The sequence below is a fragment of the Protopterus annectens genome, chromosome 5.part0 (assembly GCF_019279795.1).
Source record: "Protopterus annectens isolate FY-2018-M chromosome 5.part0, PAN1.0, whole genome shotgun sequence".
Lineage (NCBI taxonomy): Eukaryota > Metazoa > Chordata > Ceratodontiformes > Protopteridae > Protopterus > Protopterus annectens.
This window is the reverse complement of record NC_056735.1, coordinates 1,065,269,123-1,065,289,535: the sequence shown is the minus strand read 5'-3', so window position 1 is coordinate 1,065,289,535 and position 20,413 is coordinate 1,065,269,123.

The window sequence follows — 20,413 nt, the reverse complement described above, 5'->3', positions numbered from 1 at the left end:
GCTACCTGTTAACATTGCTGAGCACCACACCGTACCATGAAAACATGCTTAAACACAACTATAATTAAATAATTAATTACATCTGCTGTCTATTTTTAGATGCCTGGCAGGTGTCAGCCATGTATGTATGAGCTCCGCTTGGCTCTGCTATGCTCCACCCCACACTGCGTATAAAAAAAAAAAAAAAAACAGATAAAGAAAAAGAATAAAATCTTTATTACGATAATAAATTAGATCTGGTTTCTATTTTTAGATGCTTGCCAGGTGCCAGCTGTCTATACGTGAGCACAGTTTGGCATTGCTGCATTACAAAAATCATAACACATCATAAAAATGACATATTATGCAGGTGCAACAGTTCACAACATTACAACAGTGGTGGAGAGCATTACAGGGAGCCTCACACTCATCTGCAGTCACAGGTAGCCGCTACACGTCTACCTACACTGATTCAATATCCATGTTTCTTGGCCCTCCCTCGGCAGCATGCCATCATTAATATGCATGGCATGCTACCAAGGGGGGGCCATAGCCATGTACATGGATACATTCCATGTACGTTTTACACTGTGTCTACATGGACTTTATTAAATCCTGGGGGATATCTAAATAACTCAGGTTATGAAATTTTATCATCTGCTTCTTTTAATGAAAACAGGAGAGGAACTGTTATACTTTGGAGAACATCTACTGTAATGCCTAAGGTTGTGGAATCTATTAATGACACCAAAGAAGTGTATACATTCATAATAATTAAATGTAATGGCAAACTTTGTACACTAGTTAAGCTTTAATGGATCTCTGGAATATGTGTAAGAGTGGCTAAAGATCACTTAAACTTACTACAAAGTTATTGAAAGGGTAATTTCATTTTAGCAGGAGATTTTAACTGCATATCTAGTATGGAAGATACAAGTGACCAAAAAAAGCTAAAATACTGGCATCAGTTAAAGTACTAAATAGGTGAATTAGTAATAATAATTTAGTTGATTTACTAGTAAAAGCAGAAGATAAGTCATTGTTCTTCACTCATTATTCTTATGCACATGGGGCACAAACTAGAAGTGATCAGATCTATGCCTCTATAGATCTACTTAATAAAGTGAATTATTTTAAAACTATTCCATGTCCTTTATGGGATCATAATGCACTAAGTATTAATATAGTAAAAGGTATAAAGAAATTCCAGATTATTTATAGACTCTCAATGTATATAATGAAATTAGAAGAGTTTAAGAGTTACCATAAGGAACAAACTGAGATTTTTTTTATCTTTGAATGATAATGGTCAGGTTAGTAAAGTCATACTATAGGACTCCTTAAAAATGCACATTAAGGATAGAATGGGAAGATGGGCTAGTAATAAAATGAAAAAGTGGGATAATAAAGTTGTTAGAAATAAAAGATGAAATACCCAAAGCAAGGTTTGAACAACAGAGAAATTATATAATACTGAAGTAATTAAACATTAATGACAAAATATCAAACAGTTTTAGCACATAAAGTAGAGACAGCTTTAGAAAAAAATAAAATTGCACAGTCGTGATGACTTCAAAAAATCTACATAGATTAGGTAATAGAACTAAGATATGAAGCAAAAAAAATACAAATCAGTAACAGAAATCCTCACACTAATCAGCTTATTTCAGATAGAGAGGAAATGCTTAATTTTTTTTTTAAAAATCTATGAGGATCTTAATAAAGAAATAATAATTTTTATGATTACAAAATTGACAATTACTTAAAGAAAAATGTTGCTAATAAAGTTAATGGCCAACATATATCTAGGTTGAATAAGCCTATTACCCTGTTAAAAGTTAAATAAGCTTTAAAAAAGGGAAAATGGTAAAGCTCCAGGGTTAGATGGTTTAAGTATGGAATTATATAGTCTGCTTCTTTTAAATATTTTAGAATTACTGAGTAACATCTTCAGAATAATTCAGAATGACAAAATACTTCCTCTCTCATTGGAATTTTCTGTAATCTCACCTATACTTAAAAAGGCAAGGATAATAAGTTTGTTTTGTCATATAGACCTATTTCATTATTAAATGTAGAGTGTAAAATATTTACTTCCATTTTCACTTCAAGATTAAGAGATATAGCAGACTAATTAATAAAGATAACACGGAATTTATAGTCAAAGGATTATCACACAATAATATAAAAAGGCTAGTAACTATCTTAGATTTAGCAAAAGGAATGAACAAGAAATTGATCCTAATTAGCATAGATATCAGGTGCTTTTGATTCTTTAGATTGGAATTACTTGATTAAAACTTTAGTAGCATTTCTATTTCCAGAACAGTTTATTGGAGTAATAAAAGACCTGTATAGAGTGTCCAAATTATATGTTAAAAGTGGATCTTGCATATTTCTATGATTCACTTTAAACAAAGGCACAAAGCAAGGATGTCACTTGTCCCGTCTACTACTTGCATTAGTTATAAAACCATTAGCTAATAACATAAGAAGCAATGAAAAAAATGTTTTCTCAATCAACAGATATTTTTAATCTAAATACAGCATTTTTGTAGATGATATTTTACTAACTGTAGGAGATCTAAATTATGCAATTGAAGAAATAGATGAGGGAATTCAAAAGTTTCAAGAAGTATCACTGATGAAATTTAATAATAATAATACTGAAACTTTAGTGTTAAATCAGTTACTAGATAGTAAATTTAAAGATAACTATAAATATAATTGGGAAGGAATAGAACTAAATTACGTAGGAATAAAAGTCTCTCAAGATGTGAGTAAGATTATTAATAAAAATAATTTTGAAAATGTGGAAGCGTCACTTATTAAAAAAAAAAAAGAGTGATTTTTTTATTTATATTACCCAAAAATGTATATATGTATGTATATATATATATATATATATATATATATATATATATATATGTATATACATATATGGGTCTATATTATAACAATGAAGTCTTAAAACTTCAAATGTTATAATATCAAACCCTATGCACCGTACGGACCGAGTTAAGGTAAGTGTGCGAACAGATCGGGTTAAGGTGAGTGTGTGATAGTTAGGGACCTTAGGGTTAGGGATTGGGTAAGGTGAGTGTGTGATAGGGACCTTAGGCTTAGGGAGCGGGTAAGGTGAGTGTGCGATAGGGACTTAGGGTTAAGGAGCGGGTAAGGTGAGTGCGCGATAAGGACCTTAGGGTTAGGGAGTGGGTAAGATGAGTGTGCAATAGGGAAAAAAATTGCTATTCCGAGTGTTCGATGTTATAGTCTTTCTATCAAAATGGTTCGATATTATAACATTTGAAGTTTTAAGACTTCAATGTTATAATATAGACCCATATATATATATATATATATATATATATATATATATATATATATATATATATATATATATATAAGCCAGAATGAGCCCTAAGAACAAGGATATATGAGCATAGTTATGCAAAAGGTTGACACTGCCAATGCATTGTGCAGGCATTCATGACAATATAAAAACTACAAAAAGTTATAGTTTTTTTTTTATTTTGGAAAAAAATTCTGCAGACCAAAATGGAGGTGATTGGTAAATTGTACTGAAGAACAGGGAATATTATTGGCAGACACTAGTGAGAATTGTCAAATTCTCAGGTTTATTTAACTTTGTATTCAGCAACAGTATTTTGGTTTCAAAATTTGCAAAAGTATAAAATCCTTCCATTATCCCTTTTTTGTGCATACAGGGTCAGGACAATCATCTAGGGCCAAGATTTACACTGCTGGGTGACTAGTCCTGCTGCAGTAGTTCTTCCACACCACACACTTCCACCTATGGTTAATTTAGAGTGTCCAGTATACTGCATGTTTCTGGGAGGAAACCAGAGCACTCAGTGGAAACCCTCAAAAAAACAGGGAGGACATGTAGAGTCTTCACAGAAGACACCCCTCCCAAGAATCAAACTAGGAAACCTCGTGGTGAGGTGACAACTCTATCCTCTGTGCCACTCTTGCAAAAGTATGAAATGATAACTTTTTATCCTGTTTTAACTTGGTTTAAAAACATTTTCTTATGTAGGTATTATTTAATGTAGGTATTAATAATAAAGTTGTTTTTTTTCATTTATAAGATACAAGTTAATAAAATAATGATTTTTTTTAAATGTATGATTAATTGACTTTTCATGTCATGTGATTCACATGGAGGACTTTCATTGTTTGACAATGATGCATTCTATTGTCCTGGTGAAGTTACCCAAGTGAGGAATGAAAGAACTCAATAACAATACAACTTTCTTTTATTTTCTGTGAAGTCCATGCATGTGGTATTATTTCATTTAAGTGTTGTTCTGTCACATTCCTTTTGGCTACAAATTATGCTTGATTTGCAGCCTTCTTGTATCTTTTCTTATTATCATTTGTATAATCTGTTACAATTTTCTTAATGGATTTTGTTGATATTCTAATTTCATCAGACTTTATTTCATCCACAGTTTTATGATGGGCAGATATCTGATGCACAAATTTAGTCTAGTGCATAATGTTTGAGTGATAATTTTGAAGTGCTCATATTTTGTTATATCTGGAACTTGAAAATACATTCTTGTCTGCATGATACATTTTTAAAAATGTGCAAAAATTAAAGTGCCATTATTATAACTTGTACAGTTTATAAGACACAGGTATGACATGTTTCTTCAATAAATCAGGAAACAGGGTAATTTCAAGAGGTTTGGTGAAGGGGAGAGGTCTGACTATATAATGACAAAGTATGGGTACACAATCCTGAATATGATTGGAGGAAGTGGCAATGAAAGAACTGCATGTTCTGAATTACTACAAGAAAATAGTGGGCACTGCACCTTTTTTCCACACATGCCTCTTGTTAGTAAATTTGGTTTCTTTAATTCATTCATACTTCCTTCTCTTACCGCTTAATCCAGTTTAGGGTCATGGGAGATGCTTATACTTTAGACACTGGGAGGACATGTAAACTCCCTCATAGAAGGCACTTTAGCCAACTGCTAATCTGGGGATATAAGCCGTGAGAGAAAAGGACAAAGCACCAACATGCCATTCTTTTCCCTGAATATCTGCTGAACTTTAGTGGTTTCTGCTTTACTCCCAGAATTATATTCTGAGATTGCTATACAGAAATCCCCCCTTTTGCTGAAGTTTGGTTTTAGAGATGAGTCAAGAGCATTGCAAGGAAAACAGACTCACTCAGGATACAACAACAGACTGGACTGTATTGGAATGCCAAACTGTATATCTTAAGACACTGACATTTCAGAAAACTGTTATTCAATGAGTTTGAAGCTGTAGTTCCAATTTCTAGAATGGCTAATCCAGCTATGTTGTTAGCTAAGAAACCACCGCTAAGGAGACAATTGCTGTGGGATTTGTAAGCTATATTCTTCGCTAAGCCATGTCATTCCATTATAATTCTTGTTTACAGAGTAGCTTTACTCTGAAATTTCTTAGATCATCTTAAATCAAGGATTTTTCAAATGCCACCCTTGAGTTCTTAGAACAAGCAAATGTTTCCCATTATATCACTACTGTAGTTGCCTAAGCTGTATGAGATGTCCTGCCAAGCATCAGACCAACTGGCCAGATTCCTAAGATTGAGGGTACTTTCCATGCAACCTAGTCACTGCAAAGCTTGAAAAGTAAAGTATAAAATTAGTCACTGGAGGGCTAAAACTTCAGAATTTTCTTGCCATTAATGTGCACATTTAACTATAGGCTTCAAGTGATGGACCATTGGTTAGCACTTCAAGGCTAGGTATTACCCTGTTGAGGAATACCTTGCACATCATCATTTTGTAAACAAAATTTGTTCTTTTCTGTAAAAGCTATTTGCTAAAGGCTAAAACTGGTGTTCTAGTGCTTGTCACAAAAACGTTTACCTCAAATCTGACATGTTTTGGTTATGAAACCCCTCTGGGAAATGTCATTTAAATATTTGATTTTTGTGAGATGAAGTTTTACTTTTTTGTCAAAACTTGTGGCTAGGAGCTATGAGTTGTGGTATTTGGGGGTTGTCATTAAAAATGCTTATCTCATAACTTATTTTACTTCTCAGGTTGTTGCTCATCTGTCCTAACTTCTGCTACCCAATTGTCAAACACCTTTTTCAGTAGGCAAATGGTCCTAAGCCCCTCTGGACAGTCCCTTATGTATCATATTTTGTGACAAAAAGTTTACTTTTTCTGTCAAAAAGTGTTGTTAGGGACTAAGGTTAGTGTACCTGGTGGTTGGCTCTAAAAAAATTACCTCAGATCTTAATGTTTCTGCTAAAAGCTTAGACCCACTCTTCAAGGATCTGCAATCCACTTGTCAGGCACCTTTTTTGATTGACAGATGATCTTATATCCTTCTGTGTATTCCCTTATGTTATCATTTTTTGTGAGAAAAAGTATCACTTTTCTTTCAAAAGTGTTGTTAGTGATAGGATTAGTGTGTTTGTTGGTTGCCTCCAAAAATGTTACCTCTGAGCTTAACTTTTCTGTCAGGAGTTAGGAATGGCTTTGCAAAGTCCCACTAAACACTTGCAAGACACCTTTTACAGCAATGTAACTCAATTATTTCCTCCCTGTGCAGCAAGAACAGAAAAGTAATCCAGATGGCTTCAATCTTGACTCCATCTTCCCCTCCTCTTCAGATGCCAGTGGTTGTCTCTGCTCTAGCCATCTGTTGTTCCTTGGCCCTTTTATCACATTTTCTTTTTCTCTCTGGTGCTGCTGTTTTGCAAGCCTCTAGCACATATTTTTGTGGCTATGCAGCTGTCCCTTATGAGTAATGGAGAACCACTATTGCTGGCACTGGGGAGGGGACTGGGTGATGCTCCTTCACTAAGCTACTCTGAGGAGTTTTATTTTCATGGAAGGGAACATTCTTCAAACCACTCTTTTTTTCTGGGTGATCTCCAAAAAAAAAGGAAACATAAGGTTAGACATTTATTTCTTCCCAAAGCTGATAAGAAGGCATGGCTAGGCCTTGTTAAATATTTATTTAAAAGCCTTTCAATATTTATTTCCCAGGTCATCCCATCATTAAAAATGAAAAGAATTTCTTCTCTCTCATCTTCTGATCCCCAATCTTAGGGACAGGATGTAGACTTGGACTATGTTTTTTCCAAATCACACTCCACAGTGTGGGGGATCTGTTGTTTTTTAGATGCCCTTTCTAAAGAGTACTATTTTTCTGATACTGTTGGTAGAATGAAGGAAAGATTTGTTTCAGTGGGATGTCAAACCTTCTAAAAATTACAATTTATATTACAATGGACATAGAAATTTAAAATCAAAAAACGGTATAAAAACCAAACTTGTTTATTGATGAACAGATCCAGTAAGCGCTTTCGTTTCTCAACATGGAAACTTCATTAGACTAAATCAGATACTAAACACATTACATTTAAATACTTTACAAACATATCTCATGACTGTTTCAAGTCAATGCCTTAACCCCTTCCTTCTCAAATAAGCCACAAAATCCTTGCAGCTATTTAAAACTGGTGGGTAACAAGCATTAAGCCTGACTTGCCATGAATATTCAAGCCAGTCAAGTTCTTAATCTGCAGTAAATATTCCCCCAGATTTATTATTCTTCCATGCAGGATTAGCTTAGTCCTGCACGGAAGTGGACGTTTAGGAGCAGGACGTCATCACACCATGCATATTAAAGAAGGCGCGGTGCCTGAGCTCTTAATCTTACACAGAGCATGTAAGAGTGCAGGAGGCATATCTGAGAGCAGAGCTCTCAGAATATACATGCCTCTGCAATGAAGAACAGCAGAAAGCCCTAAAAGAATGAGCGAGACTGCTCATAGGTGTCCGCATACCCCAGCAACATCCCCCCAGGTGTACAAGAGCAATAGTAAACACAAACAATATAAAGAAATCTTTTTTTTTATGAAACAGATTAAATTTAACAATAGGTGCACGGGTTTACCCATCGCTTAGCTATGGTTAATGCAGCTTAAATGGCAGAAGAGGATAAAAAGGAGGACATATACAAACCAAGCAGTATAGCAGTAGTGTAGTGGACAGAGCATTCACCTTACGAGCAGTCATTCCCAGTTCGAGTCCCACTGCAGCACCTTCCTTTTTCCATGTCAAATCACATTATGACCAATATTTTTAGTTGCATAACCTACTAAATAACATATATTTGTGAACTGGAGTACAGCATTAAATGCAGATGTGAGGTGTTAGTGTCATAATGTTGCAAAGTCCATACAGTATATGTACATAGGAATCAGGGATACAAATGGAAGGTAAAATGCGTAATGAATGATAACTCCATACAGCTTCCAAATCCCCCACCTTCCCAAGAACCATTAGACATTACTGTCTAAATCAGTGCAGTGGTAAGCGGGAGTAAACACTAGTAAGCAAGTGTAAGCACTATTAAGCAGTAGCAAGCGGGAGCAAGCATATGTAAGCACTAGTAAGTGGGTATAAGCCCGTTTGCGTGGGGGTAAGCAATACGCACACACGGTAAGCAATATGGAAGCTAGCTCTCTGTAAGCATCTTTAACCGAAGGTTAGCAGTGCTTACCCTCATGCAAACCTGCGCAAACCTGCTTACAAGTGCTTAAAAGTGCCTTAATCACTCTGTATCCAACAGCCACTGTTCTGCCCAGCAACAAAATAAACAGCCTTGGAGGTTTTGAACCCAGGACCCTATACACTGCAGTTACAGTAATTAACCACCAAGCCATCACAGCAGTACCTAAGAATGAGGAATCACCAAACAAATCCTCACTGTAGTAAAATCAAACTGAACATGTGAAAGGAATCAGTATACAGTCATATGTTCTATAACCTACTACATAATATAAATATGTGAACTGGAGTACAGAAGTAAGCCCAGATGTGAGGTGTAATTGTAATAAAGTGTTGAAGTCCTCTATTAAGCACAAGGACCACATACAGTGTATGTACACATGAATCATGGATACCAGCCATATATATAACATGTAATGAATAATAAATCAATGCCAAAAAGCAAATATAATGCAAAGTAAATATTAAGCAACGTTAAGCATTGCACAGGCCAGCTCAGTAGATGTAAGCAATGTGTATGCCAGCTAACTCAATTTGCCCAGTGGTATACCCCTTTAAACAATGCAAACCTTAGGTAAGCAGGTATGCCCATAGCTTAGCCTTTTCAAAACTGTCCAATCACAGCAACGTGCAGGAATTCGGTCCTACTAAAACACAACAGGCGGAAATACATCTCATAACTGGTTGTAGCTACTCCTTGCAGGTACCATGTCAGGAAAGGGAGAGAGAGTGCGCTTTCAGGTGCAGCGATGGGGCATTCAGGAGTCCACAGTCATGGCAAGACTCCTTGTCAAAGACCATGAGCAGAGACTGCTGCAGGGCCAATACCAGGGTTCCCAATATAAAGCGGAAGCCTGGGACCGTCTCGCCTGTGACCTCACCAGTGCCACTGGCATACCCCGAACTGGTGAGCATGTCAGGCATCACTATGCTGACTTGAAGTGGCGAAAGGGGGACCTGTTGGATCAGTGGATCCAAGAGGCTAGGATGGCAGGTGTGGTCTCAGCTGTCTGTAAGTATCACTAAACTACCAGTTTAATAATTGCCAGCTCATGTATGTTATGGATAGGTATGGCTAAATATTTCTCTTATCTCCTTCACAGTGGCAAGTGGGTGGGCCATGAACCAGGATGCCCATGGATGTCGCCTGGAGAGGTTGCAACGTGAGGCAGATTAGTAATACTCTTGAATGTACTGTCATAGGAAATAAATCGAAAAGTATTAGTAAGTTACTTGCTGTATAAAAACCTGTATTGTTTAAGGCAAGTACTGCATACACTAGAGAATATGGTAGGAAGAGTCTCATATAGTTTGTATGTAAATAAAAGCATAATAGCCTGACAATAAAGGTCTAAATGCTGGACTGCATGTGTTTACTCTGGTATCATATGGTAATGTAGATTTGAAATCACTTAATAGTACTGTTTTATTAAGCAGGTACCCACACTGTGCAACATAAATAAAATGTGTAGGAATGTCTGTATTTGACTGGTGTAATTCCCAGGTCATCTAGTACAACTGAGAGACACATAGACAGAAAACATTGAAAAGACAGACAACAAAATCTGAATAGCACATGCAACTGAGACATGAGCTGTAGTATTTTTAGCACACACAGCCCTGGTTCGAATCCTAGGAGTGGTAGTAGTCTTCATAAGAATCATACCCCACAACTGTACAGATATGTCCAAAATGTCCAGTAAATTGCCCCATATCTGCTGCCTGGCACTCTGTCCCCCTGGGAAATCAGTGGCATGATCCCAGACGTATAGGCAGCAAACAAGAAATACAACTGATTGTCATACATCTATAAGAACAAACCTGTCACTCTAGCAACTCCCCAAACTGTTATGAGAGTAATGTGCCAAGTATGTCCTTTCTACACTCCCATGTTGTCAAGCTGTGACCAGAGGTTGTACAGTAACAGAGTGAGATGTATGTGCATAATAGTAATGTGGAATCTGGTATTTTGTGTGGCAACATTCAGGTAGTGTTAACAAACATTGCTCCCACAGGTCTGTCAGATATGAACACTGTGCCCAGAAATAAAAATCTGATACCCTATACTGGTACTGTTTACTCTGGTATTGTATGGCATTGTGAGTGATGCAGTTGCTCTGAATAATAAGGTATTACTCATCACTGTCACCCACACTGTGCTACATAATATAACTAAGAAATCCTGTATAAGAGTGTTGTATACAAGGTCAGAATGTAAAACCCCAGGAGAATTATAAAACAGAAATCAAATAGGAGATATACAGCAATATCTATATAGCACACACAACTGTGACGGATAGTGTTTTAGTTTTAGCAGACACACCCAAGTTCTGAATCCTGGAAGTGGAAGTAGGCTGCATATAGAATCATACCCCACAACTTTACAGATAAGTCCATAATGTCCAGTATATCGGACCATATCTGCTGCTTGTCACCCTGTCCCCCTAGAAAATTAGTGGAATGATCCCAGATGTTTAGGCAGCAAACAGGAAGTACAACTAATTGTCACGCATCTATAAGAACAAACATGCCACATTAGCAACTCCCCAAAATGTTATGAGAGTAATAAGCCACGTATGTCCCATCTACTCCCCCATGTTGTCAAGCTGTGACCAGAGTGTGTACAGTAACAGAGTGAGATGTATGTGCATAATACTAATGTGAAATATGGTATTTTGTGTGGCAACATTCAGGTAGTGCTAACAATCATTGCTCCCACAGGTATGTCGGATATGAACACTGTGCTGAGAAATAAAAGCCTGCTACCCTGTACTGGTACTGTTTACTCTGGTATTGTATGGCATTGTGAGTGTTGCAGTTGCCGTGAATAATAAGGTATCATTGATCACTGTCACCCACACTGTGCTACATAATATAACTGTCTAGGAAATCCTGTATAAGAGTGTAGTAAGTCACTAAAGGTTGAAGAGGGCAATCGTCTATATCCCGGTTCACCTGCATGTGGTCAAGTCATGGCCAGAGGGACCCCTGGGAAATCAGTGGGATGATCCCAGACATATAGGCAGCAAACAAGAAATACAACTGATTGTCACACATCTATAAGAACAAATCTGTCACTCTAGCAACTCCCCAAACTGTTATGAGAGTAATATGCCAAGTATGTCCTTTCTACACCCCCATGTTGTCAAGCTGTGACCAGAGTGTGTACAGTAACAGAGTGAGATGTATGTGCATAACAGTAATGTGGAATCTTGTACTTTCTGTGGCAACATTCAGGTAGTGTTAACAAACATTGTTCCCACAGGTCTGTCAGATATGAACACTGTGCCCAGAAATAAAAGCCTGATACCCTGTACTGGTACTGTTTACTCTGGTATTGTATGGCATTGTGAGTGATGCAGTTGCTCTGAATAATAAGGTATTACTCATCACTATCACCCACACTGTGCTACATAATATAACTGTCTAGGAAATCCTGTATAAGAGTGTTGTATACAAGGTCAGAATGTAAAACCACAGGAGAATTATAAAACAGAAATCAAATGGGAGATATACAGCAATATCTATATAGCACACACAACTGTGATGGATAGTGTTTTAGTTTTAGCAGACACAGCCAAGTTCTGAATCCTGGGAGTGGAAGTAGGCTGCATATAGAATCATACCCCACAACTGTACAGATAAGTCCATAATGTCCAGTATATCGGCCCATATCTGCTGCTTGTCACCCTGTCCCCCTAGAAAATCAGTGGAATGATCCCAGATGTTTAGGCAGCAAACAGGAAATACAACTGATTGTCACACATCTATAAGAACAAACCTGTCACACTAGCAACTCCCCAAAATGTTATGAGAGTAATAAGCCATGTATGTCCCATCTACACCACCATGTTTTCAAGCTGTGACCAGAGTGTGCACAGTAACACAGTGAGATGTATGTGCATAATACTAATGTGAAATCTGGTACTTTGTGTGGCAACATTCAGGTAGTTCTAATAAACATTGCTCCCACAAGTACATCAGATACGAACATGGTGCCGAGAAATAAAAGCCTGATACCCTGTACTGGTACTGTTTACTCTGGTATTGTATGGCATTGTGAGGGTTGCAGTTGCTCTGAATAAGTTTTGCTCTGAATAATAAGGTATCACTGATCACTGTCACCCGCACTGTGCTACATAATATAACTGTCTAGGAAATCCTGTATAAGAGTGTTGCAAGTCACTAAAGGTTGATGAGGACAATAGTCTATATCCCGGTTCACCTGCATGTGGTCAAGTCATGGCCAGAGTCTGTGCAAAAAGAGATGGACAGGTATGTGCATAACATCAACCTGGAATCAGGGAGTATGTGTACAAACTGTTAATTAGTGTTAACAAACAATTCCTCCACAGGTATACTAGGTAAGAGGTGCATACTGCAGGTAAAACCAGTCCATGTATATAGTTGTCGACATCCATATCACTGTCCAAACTAAGGCAATAGTGTAGTGTAGTAATATTTGTAAGGTAGAGATAACAGCATACTTACCTTAACCCGGTCCATAACCTTCCCACCACAGTAGAGTAAATAGTGAAGCTATGGAACGGACAACATGTTCCGTGGCTTTGCTATTATGAGTTTCTGACAAAAATGGGTCGTAATTATAGCATTCAAAGTTTAAAAAACGTTGATACTATAACATAGACCCTGTAGATATATATATATATATATATATATATATATATATATATATATATATATATATACACACACACACACACACACACACACACACACACACACACACACACACACACACACATATATATATATATATATATATATATATATATATATATATATATATATATATATATAAATATAAACATATATACATACATATGCATACCTCTATAGATATATATGTCTACATCTATATATATATATATATATATATATATATATATATATATATATATATATATATAGATATCAATAAATATATGTAAGCATAAATATATATCTATATAGGTATATACAGACATATATCGATAGATATAAAAGAGAACATAACAAAAACATATATGTCCACATGCACTATTAATGGGGGTGAGGGGGCCCAAACAACATGTGTCTTGTACGTATAGATATCTCCCCCCCCACACAGCCAAACACATCTGCCTTGCAATACAATAGCAAATGTTGCAAATCCCATAACCGTGACCTGACGCAACAAGGGCAGTAGATGTTAACAGTACTCCATCCCACCTGTATGATGTCAGGATGGTATCAGTAACATATCTTGTGGTACAGTCTGGCTACAATAGGGAATGTACAATGTGGAAGCAATCCACATTCCTAAGATACATGTACACAGACACATATATGCTGATAGAGATATATGTATACACACACACACACACACACACACACACACACACACACACACACACATATATATATATATATATATATATATATATATATATATATATATGTAACTACACTTCCCACACAGAGATATGTATAGTAAGATACATATGTAGAAGGTGCACACAATATGGAACAGCCACTATGCCTACAGTTGCCACCTTACCAACTGGACACTGTATGAGCCACCCATACAAATCAGAATTGTTGCCTGCAACATATACCCACAGAGAGGTCAAAGTATATAACACAGGTTTTCATACATGGGAAAGCTTTATTTGTGAACTATTACAATTGTATATACCATGTCATATAGCTGCTTAGACTGACATACATATAAACAAAGTAATGCAACTGTGGAACAGTGATATTAATACAGTAGTCTGGAAAGGTTTACCTATGTTGCTGTCCAGGCAGAGGCCTTCAAGTAGTACAGTAAAGACAGACTGGGCCACAGGATACCAATCAATCAACAATAAGTAATGCAGATGTATAGTCCACCAGCCTCTATCTACACTCTGTATGCAATCTCTAGGGGGTAAAGACCTCAGTTCACACAATGGGATGTATCCGTTATATAACAAGGCATAACTGACACCATCACAATCACACTGCTGCATTTACCCAAGGTGAATTGTATGGTAATGTACATACAGATACCTTAAGGCAGCTTACCCCTGATACCCCCACATGTTGTAACAGCCTAGGTTAGTTATGGTGCATCCATCCCATAGACTGAATAATACAGGGCCATATACAACTGTTACATACACTGGCCTCTGGAGTGCATAAGAGCACACATGTATTGTGTAGGTGAAGCCCACACATATATGGACACAACCCCACAATATGTGTGGGGGCCACAACAGCAGTGGACTGATGGCAGGAATGGCTGCATGACATACTCACAGACCACTACATAACAACCCCTGGCAGCATGTCATATGTACAAAGCCTGGTATGTAGGTGGAGGACAGAGGCTAGAACACCGGCCCATATGTGAAATACTGTTGTCATACACTAAGCAAGTCACTGGTGTTACAGAATAGTCTGCAACATACCCATAGTCAGGAATATGAAGTTAGAAACAGAAATGGATGTAGCCATGTACTGATAGCACTCAACACACACACTGCCAGTGATATATCTGACACAAGACCTGTGTGGTGGACAGACAAAACATGATAGGCACATCTCTGGCCATCACGTGGATAGGCCCACAGTTGAGCACTATGAAGACAGACTGCATTCCAAGGTAAACTAGTATGTACACACAAACCCTGTAACACCGGTGCTATACAGTGCATACACTACTCACACTCTGTAGTCCTGGAAGGCTGAGTGTGCAGGTTTTCATGTAAGAGGTATTGTTACCTGCTGTCTGTAACACTGCTGCCCACACACACAGGAAGGATGTCCACAACACATATAAGGTAAATGGACCAAGCCCACATAATATAAGGGTTTATAGTAGTTGGTTGCCATGACAGTGGTAACCAAAATATCCAGAAGAGACATCATTCCCACAACAGGTATATAAAGTATATATGCATGTAAATGACTGTAGTACTTGGTCCATAACAATGGGATAGATGATGTGGAATGATTTATATGAGCCATTAGGTGTTGTTGTAATGATGCTCAGCTGAACGACTGCTAAGGGCAATAGAGTCTGTCCCTGTGGGTAGTGGGCCATACCCATCAACTGTGCAGAGCAGCACTGACTAATAAGATGTAAGCCATCACAGTGTGTTGTGCAATGGGAAGCATGTATATTAATGTGGCCAATAGCTGGTAGTGGAAGTAATGCCATAATGATGGACATGTGGGTTCCATAGCCCACCTCTTGCAGGATACCCAGATTAACATATATTGTAGCATGCAGGAATGCCATAGGTGTGTAATAGGTCCACCTGCAATCTGGCCCTACACATACCCCCTAATGTCAGGCTGTGTCCATTTGTGGCACCTTTCTGTGTTGTAGCAAGGCAGAAAAATGCAGCTGTGCATGAAGGTGTTGTGAGATTGTGGACCTGATGTCTGAATGTACCCCATATACAGGTATGCATATATATATATATATATATATATATATATATATATATATATATATGTATGTATGTATATATACACACACACACACATGTATGTCCACAAATATACAGATATATAAATGGTTCCACACTGAATCATTGAAAGCTTGAAACATTGAATTTCTGATCATCGAGACCAGAACATCGAGTTTCAAACCATCAAAGATTTAAAGGGAACGTAAAAAAAAGAAAAAAACCTCTAAAAACTACTTTATGCAGGGCCCGTGCCCCCCACAACTTTAATATACCAACTCTGAGATCGCACTACAGTGGGGTAAAGGGAAATCTCCATTTTAGCGCTATATGCAGAAGTGTTAAAAGGGAGATTTCCCATACCCTGTCTGCAGTGCCATCACAGAGATGGCACACTAACAGACACAGTGTGCAAGGTACCTTGCTGCCCTGCAGAAACACAAGCTTTTCCCCTTTTTTACTTACCTTTTTCTTCCCCTTGACAACATCGATGTTCAAAACATTCGATGATATGGTCTCGACCATATGAATTTTGATGGTTTATAATTTCTATGTTTTCAAGTGGAACCATATAAATACATCATATATACGCATATATACATCATATATATCTACACATATATAGCTATATACCTATATGCACATGCCTACATATATACAAACACACACACAAACATATATGTATGTAAATACATGTCCACTATATTACCACCACAGTGCTGCATGCTATGTGTGAGAGAACAGCACACATAGCAGTACACATAGATATCTACAGCTGTCAGTGTGTGCAACATGGATGAGCATGCCACATGTAAACCCCTTGTTGGGACCACATTGCCCTTGTCTGTGAAGTATGGAATGGGAATATGGGGAAGTATGGCAGGTATAGCTGTAGAGGTGGTCAGGATTGGTAGATATAGAGGACAGCATACAGGGGTGGTATGTGACACATGTGGTGGGTTAACACCTTGGATGGTGTGTGTGGTCTGTGATGTGGATGCCCCATGGGCCCCAATATGGAAACAATGGGAACAAGCCTCCCACCCACTTAACAGCAGTCCAGGTCCAGAAGGTGCCTGGCCTGGATGCTGAGCAGGAGGAGCATGTGGGCCCTGTGAATGTGTACTGGGTGCCTCAAGGTGATGTAGCAGCATCCCACATGTGTCTGTGAAGCCCATTATGGAACAGACCCTGATCCTGAACATGGGGAGCAAGATCATGTCTGTGTGTGCCCTCGGGGGGGGGGGACAACATCCCCTGAGTTGGTTCCACCTGAAGATATTGCTGGACCAGTACATGAGGAGGCCCCAGGGTGGGTCACACATGTGATGCGGCCTGGTAACATGGGCAGATGAGTTGGGAGAGGTAGTTCTGCTGGTCAATAGTACATATACATGCAGTTGTGTTACTGTTATAGAACATATGTCGGTATTAATAGTCCTGGAACATGTCCAACAGCATGCATAGATAACCCCAATAACACAGAATGTCAGATGTGCAGCAACCACATAGCAAGCATACCACAGGCATATATGGAACCATAGTGGCCCTGACAATGGCATGCAGGTGAATAGTCTGTAACAGGCCAGCAATGATAGAGTCCACACAGGGAAAATGGCTACAAACACATTGCACAAAGTGTGGTACAATACAATATCTGACCCACTGGTAATTATGCTGTAGCCATACCTATTAAGTTGTGTGTACAGTTTGTTGTCGCTGATATGGTGAGGAGTGACAGTGATGTGTATTAAGAACTGTGGTAACCTTGCTGCATGACTTGCTCACACCTGTGTCCATCTTTATGTCTTTCAGGCAAGATGACCCATGGAAGGCTTCCAGCATACTCATCCACTGAGAACAACATTGTGGTGAACTACCTCATACAGCACTACCCTATCTTGTTTGGCTGGGCCACCCATGTTCAGCAGGAGCAGACTACCCTGTGGAATGACCTAGTCTACAGGGTCATTGATGTTGGACTGCATAACTGCAGTTATGAGCAGGTCCGGCATCATTGTTCTGACCTGCTTCACAATGCATGTCAGCATGCTGCTGCAGTCTGGCGGATGACATCACCACTGGGAGGGTCATGCCATCCATCCCCCCTGACATGTGTGGAGGAGCTCCAAGCCAGCCTCATGGCACCTGCCCATCTGCATAGCCACCAACTGCCAGACAACTTTGTGGAGGTGAGTGCTACCCACACACCGGCTGAGTAGCGTGCAGGTAAGCCACAGGGCACATCAGTAGACCACTGTTGCATATGCATTTGCATCTGTACAGGTAGATCATGCATATCTGACATGTCATAGATATAGTTTGTTGCTGCATAGTAGTGATAAACAGATGTGCATATGTGGTAGCATTGTGGGCATGTACTGTTAATGTATTGTAATGCTGCACCCACCCTGTAGCAATGCCACAGGTGTGGCCAATGACTTTGCATCTCTCACCCTCTTATGTAGGTCCCTCCAGTATACAACCAAGGCAGTAGCCTGTAGCTGGTGAGCGTGATTTGCGTAGATGCTTACCAATATACCAGGCATGTAATGGCTATGGTATATTCCATGCACACATCTAACACACCTACCCAGAACGCATGCTGTACATGTGCACATATTGTCGCTGTTAAATGCATGGCATCACAGTGGTGACCATGATGGGGTATTGGAAGGGTATGTCAGACACCTGCAAGATAACTAACATCCTGTCATTGTGGAATGTGTCCACAGGGAGTATCATAATGGTGGGAGACATGGTCTACATTTGGGACATGTTTGGAACGACACCCATATACAGTGCGACACCAGTGCATATACCTGTAGGATAATGGCAACTGTTGCAGAGTTACACTATGACATAAGGTATTACTGTGGTCCATATTAGCAGCTGGGATTAGGCTGTAACTTGTGGTGTTCAGTGTATGGGACACTGCAAAGTGACACACATGCATAGGCCTTGTTTGTCAAGCATCCGCAAAAAGGGTGAAGGTGGATGGTGTCAGCATGACACGCCAGTGCACTGCAGCAGGGATCCTAAGGATGCTAAGAATGGCTGTATCTGCACATAGTCAGGTTCTGGAACTGTGGCAGACATAAACCTATCCCCACAGTAATAGTGACAGCAGTGTGTGAACACCAAGGGATGTGCACATGAGTAGACCTTGCAATCATGTAGGTTAGGGGGACATGTGTAGGGCAGACTGAATATACACTGGCGAATACAGATAGCCCATACTAGTATACCCCTGCCAGGAGTAGTGACTGCTGTAGTACACATGACAATAGGTGCAACAAACTGGCATGATAAGGGTGTACACACATATGCCCACATGGAATGTATGCATTGCGGTCAGCATCCGCACACCTAACACATTCTGTAGACACTGGATGTGAAAGTACAGAACATATGTCACATATCCGGCCCATGTACTGTTAAGATATGTGGTGATGGGTCCCATGTCAGATCAAGGAAGGATGCATCATATCAATAAGGGTGTGTACACCCCCCATAGCCATGGTATGCTCTGATGGTTGTCGGTGTAATGGTACTGGATTGATCATATATGGTCCGCTGATGTTGAGAGCTGTAAATCAGACATCAGGCATTCACAAATGACATCTGGCCACAGATTATCCCAGGTATGTGTTGCTGAATAACATAGGGGCTGTGAGCATTAAAGCTGACATAACTGACATAGTACTACAAATTCAGCAATGGGTTGTACACCTGAGAGGTGTGGTGCACAGTACATGGCAGGTTGCAGAACAGGTGCACAGCAATACTGTGTACATGGGTGCAGTGGTATCCAGGGGAAGAGGCATCACCTAGTGACACAGCACATGCATCACACACATGTATATTGTTGCTAGCATGGATTGACTATAGCTGCACTGCATGCTGTTGTGCACCATATGTTATGCATGTTGACAGATGGGTAATAAGAGGACTGTGTGTACTATCATTGTGCAACCTCACCTGTATGTGTGTGTGTGTGTGTGTGTGTGTGTGTGTGTGTGTGTGTGTGTGTGTGTGTGTGTGTGTGTGTGTGTGTGTGTGTGTGTGCATCCTGGTGGGTAGTTAGCTTGTCTGTAGGGTCACTCTGGTGAAGTGGAGGAAGGTTGATGCATGTAGGATTTGTGTGTGCATGTGTGTGTGTGGGTGGCCATGTATGCACATGTGTGATTGTGGGGTTGTTCATACAGCAGTACCTCCCTTTGGGATTGTGCAGTGCATGGACATGGACTGCCACATTACACACCAGGAATACTTGTCATGTATGTACTTACAGGACAGCTGATAGTATAATAAGGTCTGTAGCATGGAACAGGCATTGAGAGGGAAGGTAGACACCAGGTATACCCTTAATATCACATTCAGCAGAGAGGTGACCGACAACCCACGTATGCAGCACTACAGATGCATTGGGGAATT